The sequence below is a fragment of the Poecilia latipinna genome, unplaced genomic scaffold (assembly GCF_001443285.1).
Source record: "Poecilia latipinna isolate Pla-1442-1.1 unplaced genomic scaffold, P_latipinna-1.0 Scaffold1821, whole genome shotgun sequence".
Lineage (NCBI taxonomy): Eukaryota > Metazoa > Chordata > Actinopteri > Cyprinodontiformes > Poeciliidae > Poecilia > Poecilia latipinna.
The window spans coordinates 51986-69623 of NW_015114437.1; the positions used below are offsets into that span (position 1 = coordinate 51986).

Genomic DNA, 17638 nt, shown 5'->3' on the forward strand with positions numbered 1-17638 from the left:
TAATTATTAGCGTTTTAGTGTTAGCACAACACGTAGAAGCAGGAACGAATAATAATCGATTTTATCCGTTTTGTTGGCTTTCTGTAACTTTTTGCTCAGCCTGTTCTTCATGTCCAAACATTAATCCTTCTAATTTGCCTTAATTTGTTAATTTTATTCCTTTTGCCACATTAAGAATATGAACTGATACATATTTAGTATTTTATTGTAGACACAGCATCAGAAAAGGGAGAATAAAGACACAAACTGAAAATTACAGCAGGTCAAAGATAACTCAGGCAGTTTTCGGCCTCATTTCATGTGATTTGTTGACCTCTGGCGTCTCTCCTCACATAACGATCAGCAGACTCAGATGTTTGACTCGTGTAATTAAAGCGTCACATTTGTAATAAAGCCTTCAGTGTGGTTGTTCGGCTCTGAAAGAGGCTCTGTTTGGGTCGCAGTCCTTTTACTTCCTGCAAGACGTTTGTCACTTCATCTGTGAGGAATCCCCTCCTCTGATCCTGTTTCTGCTTTAAGGCTCATCGAATGCGATGGTCAAGCTGGAAAGAGGAAGTGAGCTGAAAAAGAGGAAGTGACTTCAGGGAGTATCCAGCCTTCCTCTTGACATATGACACTGATAAAAAATAAAATAATCATTGCTATTTAAGCACAACTGTCTTCAGGTTCACTGAGATCTTCTTGGCTTGTTCAGGTTACTTCAGATCAGGGGTGCACAAACTTTTACAATTTTAGTGTAATTTATTTTTTGCCATCTCAACAATAAGCTACACATGTAACATTTTAACAAAACTAAGAAATTCATTTTTTATAGATTAATGTTGAGCCAAAACCTCTGAAGGAATTTTTGCAAAATTTTTGAGACTATAAAATTTTTTAAAAACTATTAAAAAAAGAGTCTTTTCTCTATAGCAGAGTATTTGTGCCATACTAATGAAAAATAAAATAAAATTACGGGAATAAAATCAAAATATTACAAGAAAAAGGTCTTAATATTACAACTTTTTTCTCCTATGACTTTTTTCATGTATTTCAGGTTTCTTCTAGTATTGCTTTGACTGTATTATCATTTTATTTATTTTATTTAACATTTCTTGTTATTTTTGCCCTGGTCAAAAGTAAAATAATCACTTTGCTGATGGACCAAATTTGTCCCATCCCTGTGTTGCCGGCGGGACACAAACGGCCCGTGAGCCGTACTTTGGACATTCCTGCTTTGCATTAGCAAATGAGATAATTCAGCAGGACTGCGAGTGGACAGAGCGAGAAGAGAGAGGCAGAAAGAGGAGGAAGAGGAGGAGGATGAAGAGGAGTGGGGGGTGTCCGGTCATGCTGAAGCATCTGAGGGAGAGAAGAGGGGAAAGCGGCGCTCTGCACGGTGCCCAAGCTTCATTACCATGTGAATCTGAGAGGAGCGATGTGGAGAGGGAGCGGCGGGCCGGCCAGGGCCCAGCAGTGGGCCGGATCCATATGGTGCTGCCGGCGCTGGAATGAATAGTGAATGGAGCGGCTGGGCTGCTGGAATCTGCCTCCAAGCCTTTGTGAACAGGATGACCAAAGACAAGAGGGAGCTCTGCAGATGGCCCGCGCTATAAATAGGTAGCTAGTCTATCTCTGAGCTGTCACTCCACTGGACGGCACTAAACCCAGAAAATAAAGGCCTGAGCGACTCCATTGGCACCAGAACGGGGGACTAGAACCAACCGACCCGACCCATCTTCAGGGATTCGTACTGGTGCTGGGAATCTTTTACAATCTCATGATTTGATTCAAAGTCAATCAGTCCTGGAAACGTTCTTCCGGTGATAGAAGGACGACTTTGTAACCGACTTTATGTGTCTCTGAAGGTTCAGGTCAGGTTTTAGCCTCATTTCTAGGCTCTGTAATAACCTAGATCCTCTTTAGGTCCAAAGATAATAACTTCAGTATTAATAACTCACAAAAATCCAAAATCAATCAATCAAGTTTATTTGTAGAGCACTTTTCAGCAACAAGGCAGATCAATGTGCTCCATTTTATAAAAACTAAAAAACCCCAAAACATCAGAAAAGACAACACACAGTAAAGATTACATTTTGCCAAGAGTCATCGCTGCACGTCAAATTGTTGGTCAATGTTTCATTTATTGTTGTTCAAAAGCAACTCTAAACAGGTGGGCTTTCAATTATTCATAATGATTTCTGCTTTAATCTAATGGCGCACTGCAAAAGTCTAGTTTCCAAATATCCTGGTAGACTTGAAATAAGACAAAACTAATTTACAACTTTTCAGAAAGTACAGAAGTTTTTTTAAGTAAATAATTCCTTAAAAATGGAGTAGGTAACGTTTATAAAACATATATATTTAACATATTTGTGTCAGTTTGTTATGAATCTGTGAAAAAATCGATTTCCTCTTCAGTCTCCCAGAAACTACCAATCAGAGCCAGGGGGCGGGGCTTAGCGCTAGCTCTGTGTGACGCTGCAGCTAGCAAAGCCCACAGACAGGCGTTCGAAAAATCCTGTCATGAATGCTAGGCTAGCTAGAGTAGCCGCCGATGACGTCGGATAAGCGGCTTTCCTGTAACGGCAAGTTGTTTCTTCGCCATTAGCATATTGCCTTCATCAAAGGTAGGGCTGGTTGAATCTCTTTTCTCTTTCATTTTTGCAGTTTTCTTCTCGTTTCTTGTACCTTCCGTCAAGGAACATCTGCTGCGTGGTGACGTCAGGACGCATTGTGGAGTAACAAAATGGAAACCCACAACAAATTTTCTGCCTTCGATTTCCAAATTATTTTCTAGAAAATTCTTGAGATGAACCTAAAAATCTCTTGAGTTTTTTGGCGGAAATTTACTCTTCCAGTTCTTTTATCCATCTACAATTGCCCTAATACGCTGTCGTACATTTTAAATCTATTCTGAATCGTAATAATTATGTGGCACACCCTCCTGTAATCATTTGCATCATGACGACTTAATGTTGCATCATACAACTTTTATGTTTGTAACACCACAAATGATTGACTTTGATTCAAAGTCAATCAGTCCTGGAAACGTTCTTCCGGTGATAGAAGGACGACTTTGTAACAGACTTTATGTGTCTCTGAAGGTTCAGGTCAGGTTTTAGCCTCATCTCTAGGTTCTGTAATAACCTAACCAATAAGCAATAAATCAATCATTGCTTATTGTGGATATTATATGCAAACAAACTCTTGCATGATTTATTGTCTTTCTCTTTTGTTTCTTTTTCTACCAAAGACTTTATGACGAAAGTCTTGAGTCTGGTGCTTTGGTCTCAACTACTCCCCACAGACTTCATGATTCATTTTATTTATTGTTCCTGTTGTTTTATTTATTTAGTGTATGTAAAATGTCTCCCAGTTCCAGGGTTGAATGGTCATTGGTATTTAAAGTTTATTGATCTTTAAAAACGTGTTCTTGTCATTATATTACATGAAAATTGTCTCAAAACAAGAATATTATCGTTTATCGCAAAACGTCTGGGACAAAATGTGTTATTGTGACAGGTCTAAGCACCAGCATTACGAGCTGTTTGTTCAGGCTGAAAAGAAGCAGAGTGATGATGTCACGCGGCGGCGGCGGCCATGATGGCGGCCGGTGCATCACATCATGGGCTGACCCTGTGATGTCGCCTGCGGTGAGCACCTGGCTGCTTTCACCACCAGAGAGCCATTACATGTCAGAGGGGTGTTTAGAGCGCTCCGTCATTACACACAGAAGCACCGCCACACACACACACAGACACACACACACACACTCAGCGCCAGCAGCTGGTATGAAACTCCAACTGGACAAAACAATGAAACTTGGAACACCGCAGCCTGTTGGATAGTAGAGGAAAACCTGGCGAATTTGGAGCGAGCCGCGTCTGTCTGCCTGCCTGTCTCACCCTCACCGCGGCTTTTATGCAACACCGGCCTCTTGTTCTGACTGATGCCTCCTACTCTGTGTGGTCCAGACGTAACTCATCCAGGCAACCCGCTCGGCTCTGTTTACCATCGTGCTACACACACACACACACATACACACACGTCATCTATTGCGCTGTCTCTGCAGGTCTGCTTCTGGGTTTCTCTGCTCCTAACAATTATCTGTGGTGTTAGCTCAAAGATCAGGCACCTCAAAGTCTGGGTCTGTCGTGGATGAAGGGCGCGCTGGCTCGGAGTCGTGTTTACAGGATCCTGGGGGTAAAGTGTGTGAGACGCTGGAGCAGAAGGCTAGCTTAAAGTGTGCTACAGTCAGCAACACTTTAAAAGGAAGGCTTGTGTTGCTCTTCCCGCTACAGGATCCCGTCCAGTGTCTGCACACATGCGCAGAGGCGTACGCACGCAGCGAGCCAGATGGACAGCAGTGCTAAGGCTTAGTTTAATGACAAAAGGACCCTCAATCTGGACGTGGATTTATCACTCACTTTAAAGTCCATCTGCGAGAAGTTTGGACTGAAAACACGACTGCTTAGTGTCTGTGCCTCTCCCTGCTCGCTCAAAAAAAAAAACTTTCCCACCCTGCGAGCAACTAGCATCTGCAGCAGATCTCCAGGACAGAAGCGTCCAAACTTTTCACCACGTTTTCCAAGTTCAATCGGGCCACAGCTTGATTTCTTTGTTTGCTTTTAAAGGGGCAGTATCATGTAAAATTGACTTTAATGTTTTTCCCTCGTCAAAAACATTCCTGTGGTGTTGCTTTGGTTCTTTCATGCATGTTTGAGAAGCCCTTTAATCTCCATGGCAACCATTCAACTGTGCAAAAGGCCTGGGTGGATGTAGCCCCGCCTTCAAGATGCAGCTCCTCCCCTACTTTGCTCCTTCAGACTAGCCAGCAGCAATTAGCAAACACCTGGTGGAGCTGCTGAGATCATCAGATGAGTTGCTTCTCAGAGCAGTGCTGGTGGAAACGTTGTTAAAGGGTTAATAGAGGAGCCATGTTGGGATGACTTCCTGAAGGCAGAGATTTTAAAGACACATTGTCCCAATTTCAAGGTGTTAAATTACAAAGTAAAATTTCTTTAGTAAAATTTGATGTATGTAGGATTTATATAGCAACTGAAAGTAACATAGTTAAATGAGAGTGCTATAAAATAGCAGTAGCCTGGAAAACATAATATTGCCTCTTTAAATTAAAACAGAACGTCGCTCAGAGTTCTGTCCCTTTAAATGTCAGAAATTTTGCTTGACGATAAATTGTTACAGAAATTTTTTCGATAAATGATAATATTGTAATTTTAGACCATTTTCTAGTATTACTATATATATATATATATATATATATATATATATATATATATATATATATATATATATATATAATAGCTTATTTTTGATCTGAAAGATCAAAAAGGTTCTAATTTCTAAAGAACATTTAACACTAGAACTGGAAAATATTTTAAATAAATTGATGATGAAGTCTCAATAATCAAAATGATCTTTTAAAAAAGTGTGAAATATTTGCAGCGTTTCAACAATATTAGAGGGGAGCATCTCTTTAAAAACTGTTGACCAAATGAAAATTGTTGAGCTAATTTTAATATCATAGGATTAATTAATTTATTGCTTATTGTGACAGACCTAGTGACTTTGACTTTGTAATTTAACACCTTGACACTGGACCTCTGTCTCTTTAAGGAACACCTGCTCTTTCTTCAGGAAGTCATCACAGCATGCCTTCTCTATTATTAATCCTTTAACAATGTTTCTACCTTCTGCTGAGCTCCTGTAACGAGCTCAGCAGATCTTCCATCATTGCTAATTGCTTCCGGCTAGTCTGAAGGAACTGAGAGGTGGAGTCACTTGAATTAAGAAGAAGTTGTGGTTTAAATGTTTTCCGTTAAAATAGAAAATCTTTTCAAAAAACCAACACAGCATTATGCATAGTTGGTTGATTTTTATACAGATGTAAAGTGTTAACAATTTTTATACTACATGGCAAGTTAGCTAGCTTAAATCTGTCATTAGCTTGTGATGCTATCTTTTGTATATTTAAGAAAATCAATGACGAAACAAACTTTTCAACACTAAGAACATATAATCCAAGTGTAAATATGGTTTGTGAGGGTAATTTAACTTCAGCTGAGAAAATACAGCATGGTTTTTGTATTAGTCAGCAGTAGCACGGGCAGAACCTAAGAAAATATCACACCTCTTTAATTTTTTTCAGATTTTGTTGAAGTTTGATAACATAATTTGTGATGGTTTATTGCATTAAATCTGTTTACATGACAGTGAAGTTTGTGGTGGTAACATGCAGAGCCAGAAAGCTGAGCTTCCTCCCCCCTGAAAGCCTGAAAAAGAACAGGAAAACTCCTTCCTCCCATCCTTTGTGTCGGGTCTTACCTTTCAGAAGCGTTCCCAGTAGAACCCCTTTGTCTGTTTAAACTCCAGCAAGACTGATGATGAAGGTGGTACAAAACAGAGACACACATGCTTGCATGACTTATCCAACCAAACACTCTAACACGCCGCTGTGAAAATGAAGAATACAGTGTTTAACCTCTGGAGCCGGATTCTTGTTTTGGTGCGTGGCAACAGCCAGTATCCATCACAGCACGGCTGAGTCGTGTCAGGACTCTTTAAGTGCAAACTCCTGGTCCAGATTGGGACTTTATCAGGACCCATGTCATTACAGTGTGCTCTGTTATCATTATGTTACAGGAGATACTGGGTATTTAGAGTAAGCTAATGCTAAAGAGCTATACTGAAACTGCAATTTCAGTATAGCTGTGAAATCTAATATTAAAGCATTAGCTGAGGCTAATGCTGAAGTGCTAAACCAAGATGGGATTCAGTGGAAGCTAACGCTAAAGCACTAGATTAAAATGGTATGTGTGTATTGTAGTGCATAAGTGCCATATGAACACTGCATTTAGTGGAGGCTAATGCTAATGCTATTTGTAGTAGTAAATTAACGCTTTAATATTTATCCAGAAATTTAATTTAGTGGAAGCAAATGCTAATGAGCTATGGCAACATGGTTTTTAGTGTAAGCTAATGCTAACGTGCTATGGTAGCATGATATTTAGAAAATTTTAATGCTGAAGAATTTGCTAATGAAATATCAGTATTTAGTGCTTTCAACACTATACTCAACCCAGATGTTAATCATGAAGTAAAATGTACAAAATAGCTAAGTAAATTAGCTCTTTAGAATCGATCAAGAAAATTAATTTAGTGGATGCTAATGCTAGAAAATTGAACTTGGATGAACTTTATATATTCAACTGAAATTTACAAAACAGTTAAGTAAATTAGCGCTTTACCCAGATTTATCTGGGGAAGCTAAATGAGCTAATCGTTTTAAAAGTTAGCAAAAAAGCTAACCTAAGAAAGAGCTCTTGGCGAGGTAGCGGCAGTGCTGCCACCACCGCTGCACCGTCACCCTGCTGTGACCTCCTGCCTCGGTTTGAAGTCGCCTCTCTGGTTCTGTATATCTACTTAAAACTCCCAGCTGGCCGGGGTGTGACTCAGCTCACCTCCGTGCTGTTCAGGCTTTAGCTTGGTGACGGACTTAGCAGGTTTAGACCAAAACAAACAGGAGACCACTGAAGAGGGAGGGCGGATGAAGGAGTGCAGAACAGGACAGATGGGGCGGGGATCAGGGCCTTCGTCCCTCCGCCGCTCATCTTCCCGTCCTGCTGCAGGTCTTTATGCGCCTACATAACCATGGCTACCAAAGTTTTCTGTTTGCCTCTATTGTAGTGCTTTTTAGAAAATTATTTTCCACTCTTGTGGCATGAAAGATTCTTCCCAGCAGAGCTCAATCTGGCAACCTGCCGTTCCCATGACCCCCTCCCTCCTCTTCCTCACCATCGACACATGCAGGCAGAAAGCAGCAGAAATTGACAGACAGTGAGACAGAAGTTGTTTTTGTCTTTTCCTTTTTCTCCCTCTCTTCCGCATATGGTCATCCGTTCTGCCTGCCTTTCTGTCTGTCTGTCTGTCATTACAGTAAATCAGAGGGCTCTTCGGCTTTATCCGAGCGTCCTTCTGGCTGCGACGGCTGCAGCAGATGTTGGAGCTTGGGACAAAATGGATTTCCCCCCGCCGAGAGCAGCTTTTCTTGCCCTCCTTAATGGAGGCTCCTTGAAATGCTAATGCCCCACCATTAGTATAGTGGTGGTCTGGCATAGCGACGGTGGGAAAAAGGGGGAAAGCCGCGATCAGCGCTGAAACGGACGACGGCGTGTTCGGGCCATTGTACATAGAAAACAAAAAGGAGGAGGACATTCCTGCGAAAAACTCTCAGCAATGTTCTGGAAAAACTTCAACACTTCTGAGTTTGAAAAGTCAAATATTTGCAGGAAAAAACTCAGAAATTTAAGAAATAATCTTAGAAGTTAGCTAGAAAAACAAACTCAAACTTTTTTATATTAATTTCAGAAATTTTTTAGAAACAGTTGAAAAATGTTGAGCTCCAAAAGTCAAAAATTTGTGAGAAAAAATTCAGAAATTTGAAAAACTTGGAAATTTCTGTTTGAAAAGTGGTAAATTTGCAAGAAAAATCTCTAAAATTCTGAAGATTTTGCGAGAAAAACATTACAATTTCTGAGATTCAAAACATGATTATCTACAAGAAAAAAATCTACATTTTTTACATGAATCTAAAAAATTTATAGGAAAAAAAAAAAAAACAAACTTTGACCCCAAAGTAAAAAAAAAGCAAAAAAAAAAAAAAAATCAGAAATTTTTAGATTGGTCTCAGAAATTTTGTAAAAACAAACTTGAAAATTTCTGGGTTTGAAAAGTCGAAAATTTGTGAAATTTTCTAGAAAAAAACGAGCTTTAAGTTGAAATTTTCCAACCTTTGAAACTATTTTGTAATTTTTGAGAATGAATCTAAAAATGTCTGAGTCTTACTGTTATTTACTCCTTTTTCTTTTATTTTTAATGCGCCGTAGTAGAATAAAACCTTTGTCACCAAACAACTCGTGGACGTTATCCTCCTATGATCCGGACAGACGAGCGTCTAGCGGAGGTTTGAGAAGGAGGAATCCAGAGAAGGAGACATTTGTCTCACCACAGTGTGATGGCATCTCCTCCCCTGGCCTCCCTCCTCTTCCTCCCCAAGTCTCCAAACCTCGTCCAAGTTGAGCTCCAAAGAGGGATAATGATAATCAAACATATGAATGGAGCCATAAAAGAACCAATTTCTGCTCTGCAACGAGCATTTAAGGGATCAGGCAGAGATTCTGAAATTAGGAGGGCTTAATTCGCTGGGAACATTTGATGATCGGCCGCTGCTTACAGTTATCAGAGGAATCAAAGGGAGGCGAGCAAAGCCGCTTTGCTACGCAGCGTGCAGCGTGTTTTCACTCCTGCAAAAAAGGGGAATGAACCGCAGAAGCTGGAATTAGGTTTTGCATCAGTGTGCAAAGGGACGACAGCGCCTTGCAAAAGTGTTGATACCGCTTTAAACGGGACGCATTATGCTAAATTCACGTTTGTTCTTCTGTTCGGGTTTCTATGGCTTCTAGAAACGGCCAAATGCTTTAAAAAGAAAACACCAGCCGGTTTCTGGCAGTAAGTTCACGTTTTTAGATGTCCGGAAAATGAGCAGTTTCAAAAAGCAGGCTCTGCCCCGTTACCTAGCAACACCAGCGGAACTCCACCCGTTACCTAGCAACCAAAGCAGAGCTCCAGTACATTTGGTCATCTGGTTTTCAAAATCAGTCCAGGGGGCCGCAAAAGGCTCCTGGCCCCAATTTGACAAGATGAAAGCAGATTCAGGAGTTAGAATAGCCTAGTCAAAGTGCAAATCCCAACTGAGAATATGTGCCAAGACTTGAAAGCTGATATTTTTACTGATTTTGAGATGTTTTTTTAAATTAAAATGTGATTCTGTGGACGTTTAAAGCTGGTAGAAACACCCCAAATAGTTGGTTCAACATTTTTCCATGTTTCTTTTTTTTATTTGTCGAAAACTTTCTCACAATTTTGCACTTTTATTTATTTAAAGGGGCAGCGTTATGTGCTTGGTTGAGCTTTACATCATGTTTTAATGTTTTTCCCTCATCAAAGTCACCTGGAGTGTTGCTTTGATTTCTCAAACGTTTGAGAAATCCTTAAGTCTTCAGGGCAACCATTCAGCTGTGCAAAACGCCTGGGTGGACCTAGCTCCGCCTTCGAGGTGCAGCTCCTCCCCCTTTCAGCTCCTTCAGACTAGCCAGCAGCAATTAGTAAACAGCTGATGGAACGGTTGACCTCACTGGAACGATTGACTTCAGCTCCTGATGAACCTGAGGAGCAGCTTCATTAGGAGCTGCTGCTGAGAGGAGCCATGTTGGGATGACTTCCTGGAGGTGGAGCTTCAGAAAGAGCAGGAGGTTTTTAAAGAGACAGAGGCCCAATTTCAAGGTGTTAAAACAGGAAATCAAATTTCATATATTTTCCATTTTTATAGTAAATGAAGATAATGTAGCTTGTTGATGGTGCGATAAATCTGGTGGAAACATTGTGGAAAAGAGAAGCTCTGTAATGAATCTGATTGAAGTTGAGCTGTTTTGCAGAGAAGAAGGGATAAAAATATTGACCTCTAGATGAGCAAAGATGGCGGAGAGACTTTAAAGGAGCAGCAATATGTTTTCCAGGCACATAGTGACACAATCAACACGCTACGTTACCTTCAGTTGTTATAAAAATGCTATAAATATCAAATATGACTTGAAAGATCATATTGGGGGAGGAGCTGCACCTCGAAGGCGGGGCTAGGGCCACCAGGTGTTTTGCATAGCTGAATGGTTGCCATGGAGATTTAAGGACTTCTCAACCATGCAGGAAAGAATCAAAGCAGCACTCCTGGTATGTTTTTGATGAGGGAAAAACATTAAAAAAGTCAACTTTTCATCAATTTCCTGATATTTATTTTCATAAAACAACATTTTCTATTGATCCGTCACCAAAACTAAACAGAGTTTTGTCGCCGTAACGCGGTAAACATGAAGAAAGTTTGTGCGTTGTGTTTTTATCAGAAATGCGTCTTGAATCGGCTGCAGGAAGCTCTTTTGCTCATTTGCTGTTTCTTGGTTAACCCCCTTCCTGCACTCACACATGCTCACAGATTTATCGCTCTGGACACTCTTGTCCCTGTCAGCAGCTGGCGGGCTGAGTCTTGTTTGAGCTCGTGTGTGTGTGTGTGTGTGCGTGTGCGCGTGTGTGTGTGTGTGGAGCCCAAGTAAAGCCGGCTGCTCTGCTCTGCTGTGCTGGCCAGGCCATGTGGCCACTTTAAAGCTCCTTTCTGAGAGGCCTGTGAAGTTGTTAAGGAGCTCCACTACACTGGCAGTTGGCTCTGGGAATCCCTTTGCCAGCTGTAGCCGACACACACACACACACACACACACACACACACACACACACGCGCGCTCCTCTTTGTCTCACATGTTCAAGCTCACTCTCGCCCGTCTTCTCCGTCCCTCTTTCTGTCGGTAATTGTCTGTTTCTTGTGTTCTGTTTCCCCAGCGCTGTCTGCTCCTCGTTGCGACCGCGGCAGCCGCATAATCTATGTAGTGAAACATCATTGCGGACCTTCTGTCTCTGCTGGCACCGGTCCGGCTGCACATGTTTCCTCCTGTATACCTGCTCGGATCGCTGCAAATGCACTTTGGCAAGCGCCGCTGCGGCACGTGCTGCAGCGGCGCTTGAAGCAGAAATTCAGGACGTTTCTCAGATTCATCTCAAAATTTCTCAGGTTATTCTAGAAAAGTTTCCACTTTTCAAACTCAGGGATGTACTGTTTTTTCCAGAATGCTTATCAAATGATTCTAGTTTTTTCCTTACTTTTATTATGAATATATTAGCAGTATATTGAAATCTGTCATTAATCATCTGTTTTCATGCATGTTAATTGTAATTTTACTGATGAAACTTAGCCTCTCTGGCCGAATCTTGCATATTTTCATGATGTATTCATGCTGATAAACACTCATTACCAACATAAATAAATCTAAATGTAAGTATATTTCCATGTTTGCAGCGGTCCTCGTCTCGCTGTCGCTCAGACGTAAATACTGTGAAGTTGCTTCGGTCTCTGAAGTTTGGCTGACCTTTGGTGGAGAGCAGAGAGCAGGTGCACCTGTGTCCTGTTCGCTGGCTCGCTCTCCCAAGGTCTGTGGTGCACATCTGTTGGAGAGCGCCAGCTTGTGCACACAAGGAGGACGTTTGCTTGTATTGTCATCAACTCCATTTGCGGCGGGAGTCCCTGGCTGCAAGGCCGCGGGTGAATTGTTGGGGAAGGCCGGTGGCTCTGGTCTCTATTCGCCAATCCGCTGATCGGCAGGGAAGGTACTTGTAAATAATATTTTTTCTCAAGGGTGCGCTTTATTCTGACACGACTACACCTCAATGTGCTTTATTTCATTTTTATTTAGACACTCTGGTCTTTTTCAAATATTAGTTTTTCTTCTGCTTTTCCTGAGTAATCGGAGAGTAAAATCCTTAAAATATTTATTCTTCTTGTCATACAAAGTGCCACCAATCCTGTAGAATCCGGTTTAATCCAACTCCAGTCCGTTTTCCTTGCTAGTCTGGTTGGTTTGGGGAGGTGGGATTACTAAGAAAACAGGAAGTGGACTACAGTGCAGGGCATTTTGGGTAAATACAAGAAAACAAACGATCTAGTCTAGCAGGAGAAATGGCTCCTGGTCTTTAGCCAAAGACTAAAGAGAAATCCTCCAACCGCTAAAATCCTCCATCTTGTTTCCATCTGGTGAAGAAGGAAGTTGCTCTCAGTGTCTTCAGAGGTTTTAGTGTTGTTTCCTTCAGTGGTTCTTGGTGCAGCGCCCCCACAGGCCAGGAGGGGAACAGGTTGGTGTGACTCAGAACCACAGCAGCTGGAGGTGGAGCAGATGTTCTGGTTCCAGTAGAACCGGGTCGACTGGACCATCAGGAGGGAAAACATTCATAAAAACCTTTAGGATGTTTTCCTGCCTGACAGTAAATGCAGTGGTTGTAGGATTTTTCTTTTGTATTTGGCTAACAACCATGAGCAATTTCTCCTGCTAGCACTAAGCTAACGAGTTTGGATTGCATTTACCCAGAATGCCCTGCGCATTATTATCGCCCAGAGTGTCATTACTAATGTTTTCAGTCACTCTGTGACTTTTATCATTTTATACGTTGCTCTTAATATCCCAAGACGCTAAATGTAGCATTAGCATAAAAAATGCAACATGAACATTGCACTCGCTGATGTTTCCATGGCGATACATCATCCTGCTGTACCTCCCTGCGGTTTCACTTCTGCAACCCAACAGCTGCATTCATGTTGTGATTAAACTTTTCAGATTTATGTGAGTTTGACTTGATGAGATGAAGGTTTAACTGAAAATCTCCATCCAATCTGAGAAAAAGTGAGTTGTAACGATGTGAGGAAAGTCGAGGTTGTGGCGTAAAAAGTGAAGAATTTCCATCAGAAAAGTTGTTCCATACATTTCTAAAACTTCTCCTTTTGGCACCAGTATAGGTGTTGTTAGAGGTCAAAGGTCGCTTCTCCTCCTCTTTTCTCCTCTCCTCTGCTTCCTCTGGAGACGGCCGTGCAAGCTGGCGTCCTTTCACTCCACAGATGTCTCTGTTCCTATAGGGCTCTCGTTGCGAGGCGATGTGTTGGCAATTCTGCGAAGCACACCTAACAGACGCGCACGAACACACACTCGCAGATGCTCCCTCTCTCTTTCTCACTCTCTCTCTCTTACACACACACATGCATAGACACGCGCACACACACACACACACACACACACACACACACACACTCACAGGCAGTTGCAGAAACACCCGAATGCGCGCTGTGACTCTGCTGTTGTCGCCGCTGGAGCCTGCGAATCCGTTCCTCGTTTTCCTGTGTGCGACGCTTTTCAGAGGAGGAAAAGTGAGGAGAAGATGCTTAATGTGTGTGTGTGTGTGTGTGCGTGTGTGTGTGTGTGTGTACACACAACACATCCTGTGTGACAACCTGGCATAGCCTAGATCCGCCAGCGCTCTCAAGTTGGGTGTGAGAAGATTGTCATCACATACCTGAAGCTGGCGGGATTAACACCTGTTATGAGCGTCTCGTCGACGACGCGGCGTTTTCATTTCAGGTATTTAGCTTCTGCACAGAAACTTGTAATGAGTTTTTCAAACTCATTTCCTTCATTGGTGCTCGCAGAGGGAAAATTCGACCAATATCCGATCTTTTCACCCCAAAATAATCCATATGTGGACTAATTTACCGCTTTAATTCTATTTTAGCCAAATTTTAAAAAATGTCAAACTCAAAAGATTCTTCTGGAACTTTTCTGAGATCGATCTCAGAATTTCTTAGTTTTGTAGCAAAGTTTTACTTTTCAAACTGATAAATTTAGTTGATTTTTCTAGACAATTTCTGAGACTAATAACATTTACGATGTCCTTACACATTTTTGACTTTTCAAACTGAAAAATATTTATTTTAAAAACAAAAATTTCTTGAAAAAACACAGATATCAAAAATGAACAAATGTCTGCCAGAAAGTGGCAGGAATTTTCTAGAAAAAAAAAATGCTTGGAAAAACTGAGAAATTTTGAGATTTTTTGCAGAAACTTGCTAGAAAAAACAAGGAAATTTCTGAGCTCCAGAAGTTTAAAATTTGCAACTTTTCAAACTCTTCAAATTTCACAGTTTTTTTCTTTTTATTTTCTACAAACATCCTGAGATTTTTGGTGGAAATTTTCTCCTCTTTTTTCCTTTGTTCTTTGTACAAAGGCCCAAATACAATGTGGTGAATTTTATAAGTAGCATAAACGATCAAGCAAAGAAAAAAAAAATCACATCTTTGCAAAAAATATTGTGTGATGGTCCAGACCTGCTGTCTGTCGCCCGCCGACGATTCCAACCAACTTTCCGTCGTTTTCACCTGTTTCCTCCCAGTTGTGCGTCCATCATGGACCTGCATGGCGGAGTGTGTTTCCCTCTCTGGCTGCTCTGGTGTGTGCGTGTGTGTGTGTGCGTGTGTGCATGCGTGTGTGTGTGTGTGTGTGTGTGTGTCCACAGCATGGCAGTCCATCTGTCTCCAGGAGAGCAGCTTCCTGTTCTCTCTCTCTCATCTCTGCCACTGCAGGAACACACAACCTGCTCTGACATCCGCTCAAACACACGCACACACGGACACACACACATGGACACACACATGCACACACACACACGCTGTCGGTCTGTCTGTCTGTTTGCCAACATTTGTCCGTCCGTCTTTCCTGCACACATCCCCATAAAACTCATCAAAGCCGGTCATCTGCCTTCCTTCTGTCTCTCTGTCTGCCCGTTTATTTGTCTGTCATCCAAACGGTCACAAATGATGCTGTTTTGTGTGTGTATGTGCGTGCGTGTGTATGTGCGTGTGTGTGTGTGTGTGTGTGTGTGTGTGTGTGTTGGGGCACCATGTGGCATCCCCAGCTGAAGCGCCACACAAAATGGCCGCTGAAATGTTGCTGCTTCAAAATGGCGGAGGTGCAGTTGAAGGTTCGAGGGCGACTCTGGCCTTTGCGTGTCGGAGGCGATGATATCCGATCGATCGGCCTCGTTTCCAGCAGCAGTGTGTGTCTCCATCTGTGTGTGTGTCCACGGCGGACATTGATTGGTGCCATTTCTTCTTTGCCACATGACAGATGCAGCCTGTTCACAGCAGAAACGTCAATGCCCACACCTGCTTGGGTGGCGAGTGTGAGGCATCGCTGCCGATTGGCTCCGTGGAGCCAGACAGAGAGACCGATGAAGTGGGAGGACGGACAGAAACCCGGCAGGATGCAAAAAACTGTTCTCCCTACAGGCCGTCAGACTCATCTAACACAAGGATAACCAAGGTAAATACCAAGGAAAGTCAAAAAACTTTCAAAACAGCATGAAAACTGGGTTTGCCACCTGGGCTGCCAGAGCTGGCTGACAGTTTCCAGCCCAAAACAAAGTAAAACCCACAAACTAAAAAAAAATCAACTCAGCTCAGATCTCAACCTCTAATCAAGTTGGTGTTTATAGCACCGGGTATAGATGTATATGTTTATAATATTGTGTCCTTTATATCATCAACTGCAGCTCACAGCATCTTTGGTTGGTTCTGTCTGGAGTTTGCTGATGGCCCAAAGCTTGAGAAACATTCCCAGATGGGTGGATGTCAGTCTGTTGTTGAATTTCTTCAGACTGGGTCGTCATGAGATGGTTTTTGAAATCCCTTGACCTGCTTCATGCTGCTGGTCAGGCTCTGCTTTAAGCCTGGATGTGATAAGTCACATTAAACTCGGCTTTAGAGGGGAAATAACTTTTTCACCCAGTCAGGTTGGTTTGGATAGTTTTAATTGTTTAATAAATAAAGTTATGAATACTTGCATCCTGCAGGTTATCGGTGGCGGGCAGACTGACAGTAATGCTGGATTTCCGCTAACTTTGATTATAATCAACGCACTTAGCTTCCCCTAAATTATAACTTTTTTTAAATTCTAAGGAGCTAATTTACTTGGCTGTTTCGTAAAATTTCAGTTGAACTAATAAATACTGTATTACTACGAGCTTCTATGACATATGACGTTAGTTAAGCTCTTTAGTTTTCATTAATACTGAGTTGATGCTTTATCGTTAGCCGAACTGATATTTACCGTTCCTGCTTTAGCGTTAGCACAGCTTCGGTTTAGTCATCGGTGCCCCCTGCAGGTTCTCTTTAACTGATGATATGAAATATTTCAGAAACAGAAGAAAGGGGTAAATCCTTTTCTCATGGATAAATCCTGAGCGGTCGGCTCACAGCATATGACTTCAGGAGGAGAGCTGCCCATTAGTCCAGTGATTACAGCAACAACAGAGCAATGTTATGAAAATAAATAGGAGAGTCTGATTCTCCTGTACAGTTGGTGAGAATGATCGAACACCACATGTTGTTCTGCGTTTCCCATCCACTGCTATCACTTTCCAGCTCTTCGCCATCATGGGGCAATCTGTTGGCTGTTGATTTAGCAGAAAAATAACCCTACATCATATTATCTCTGCACATATGTGTCAATCAGATAATAATAATAATAAATAAATAAATTGTGACAGATACTTATCTGGCACGTTGGAGAGTTTAAAGAAAATTAAATAAAAAAGGAGAAAGGCAGCTCTAGGCGCTGGGGCGTGTTTGACGCAGGTAGGATTATAGGCCCTAATAAGTTATAAATGATAGTAATGGCCATCTGTTCGCCTATAGGGAGCTCCTAGCCAGCTCTGATTTGGCACGCGGAGCCGCGGCACGACAGACACTCCTTTGAGCGTTGGGCGTTTAGAACGCAGCCACCTCGTGCCTGGGCATTTGCTAAATTCAGACGTGACACCCTGACAGCAGATGCTCAAAGCTAGACTTCAAGACGAGGATAAGCAGAGATTTTTTTTCATTCCTCCCTCCGTCTTCAGCAGGAGCTCTCTAAATACGCCGCCGTCGATTAATGCGAACCAATTAGGAAAAATGTGGGATATTTTTAAATTTTAAAGCGACACGTGAGCGCACGTTGGTTCCTGGTAACGGCGGCCTCTTCCATCTGGGTGTGTGTTTGTGTGTGAAGGCTGCGGTCTTAGCCCTGTGGCAGGTGTCTCATCCCAGCGCAGTGTTTGCAGTCTGGCCCCTCTAAGCGCTGTAGCCTGTCTGAGGCAGATTACACACACACAGGAGCAGAT

At 42.1% G+C, this 17638-nt stretch overlaps 1 long non-coding RNA gene across 1 annotated transcript; it reads left to right on the forward strand.

Moving 5' to 3' along the window:
• Positions 1-2413: 2413 nt before the first annotated feature.
• Positions 2414-16295, forward strand: LOC106934544 (uncharacterized). Its single transcript, XR_001421719.1, has 3 exons — positions 2414-2609; positions 15607-15801; positions 16038-16295. It is a non-coding gene; the product is annotated as an uncharacterized LOC106934544 (long non-coding RNA).
• Positions 16296-17638: the final 1343 nt, after the last annotated feature.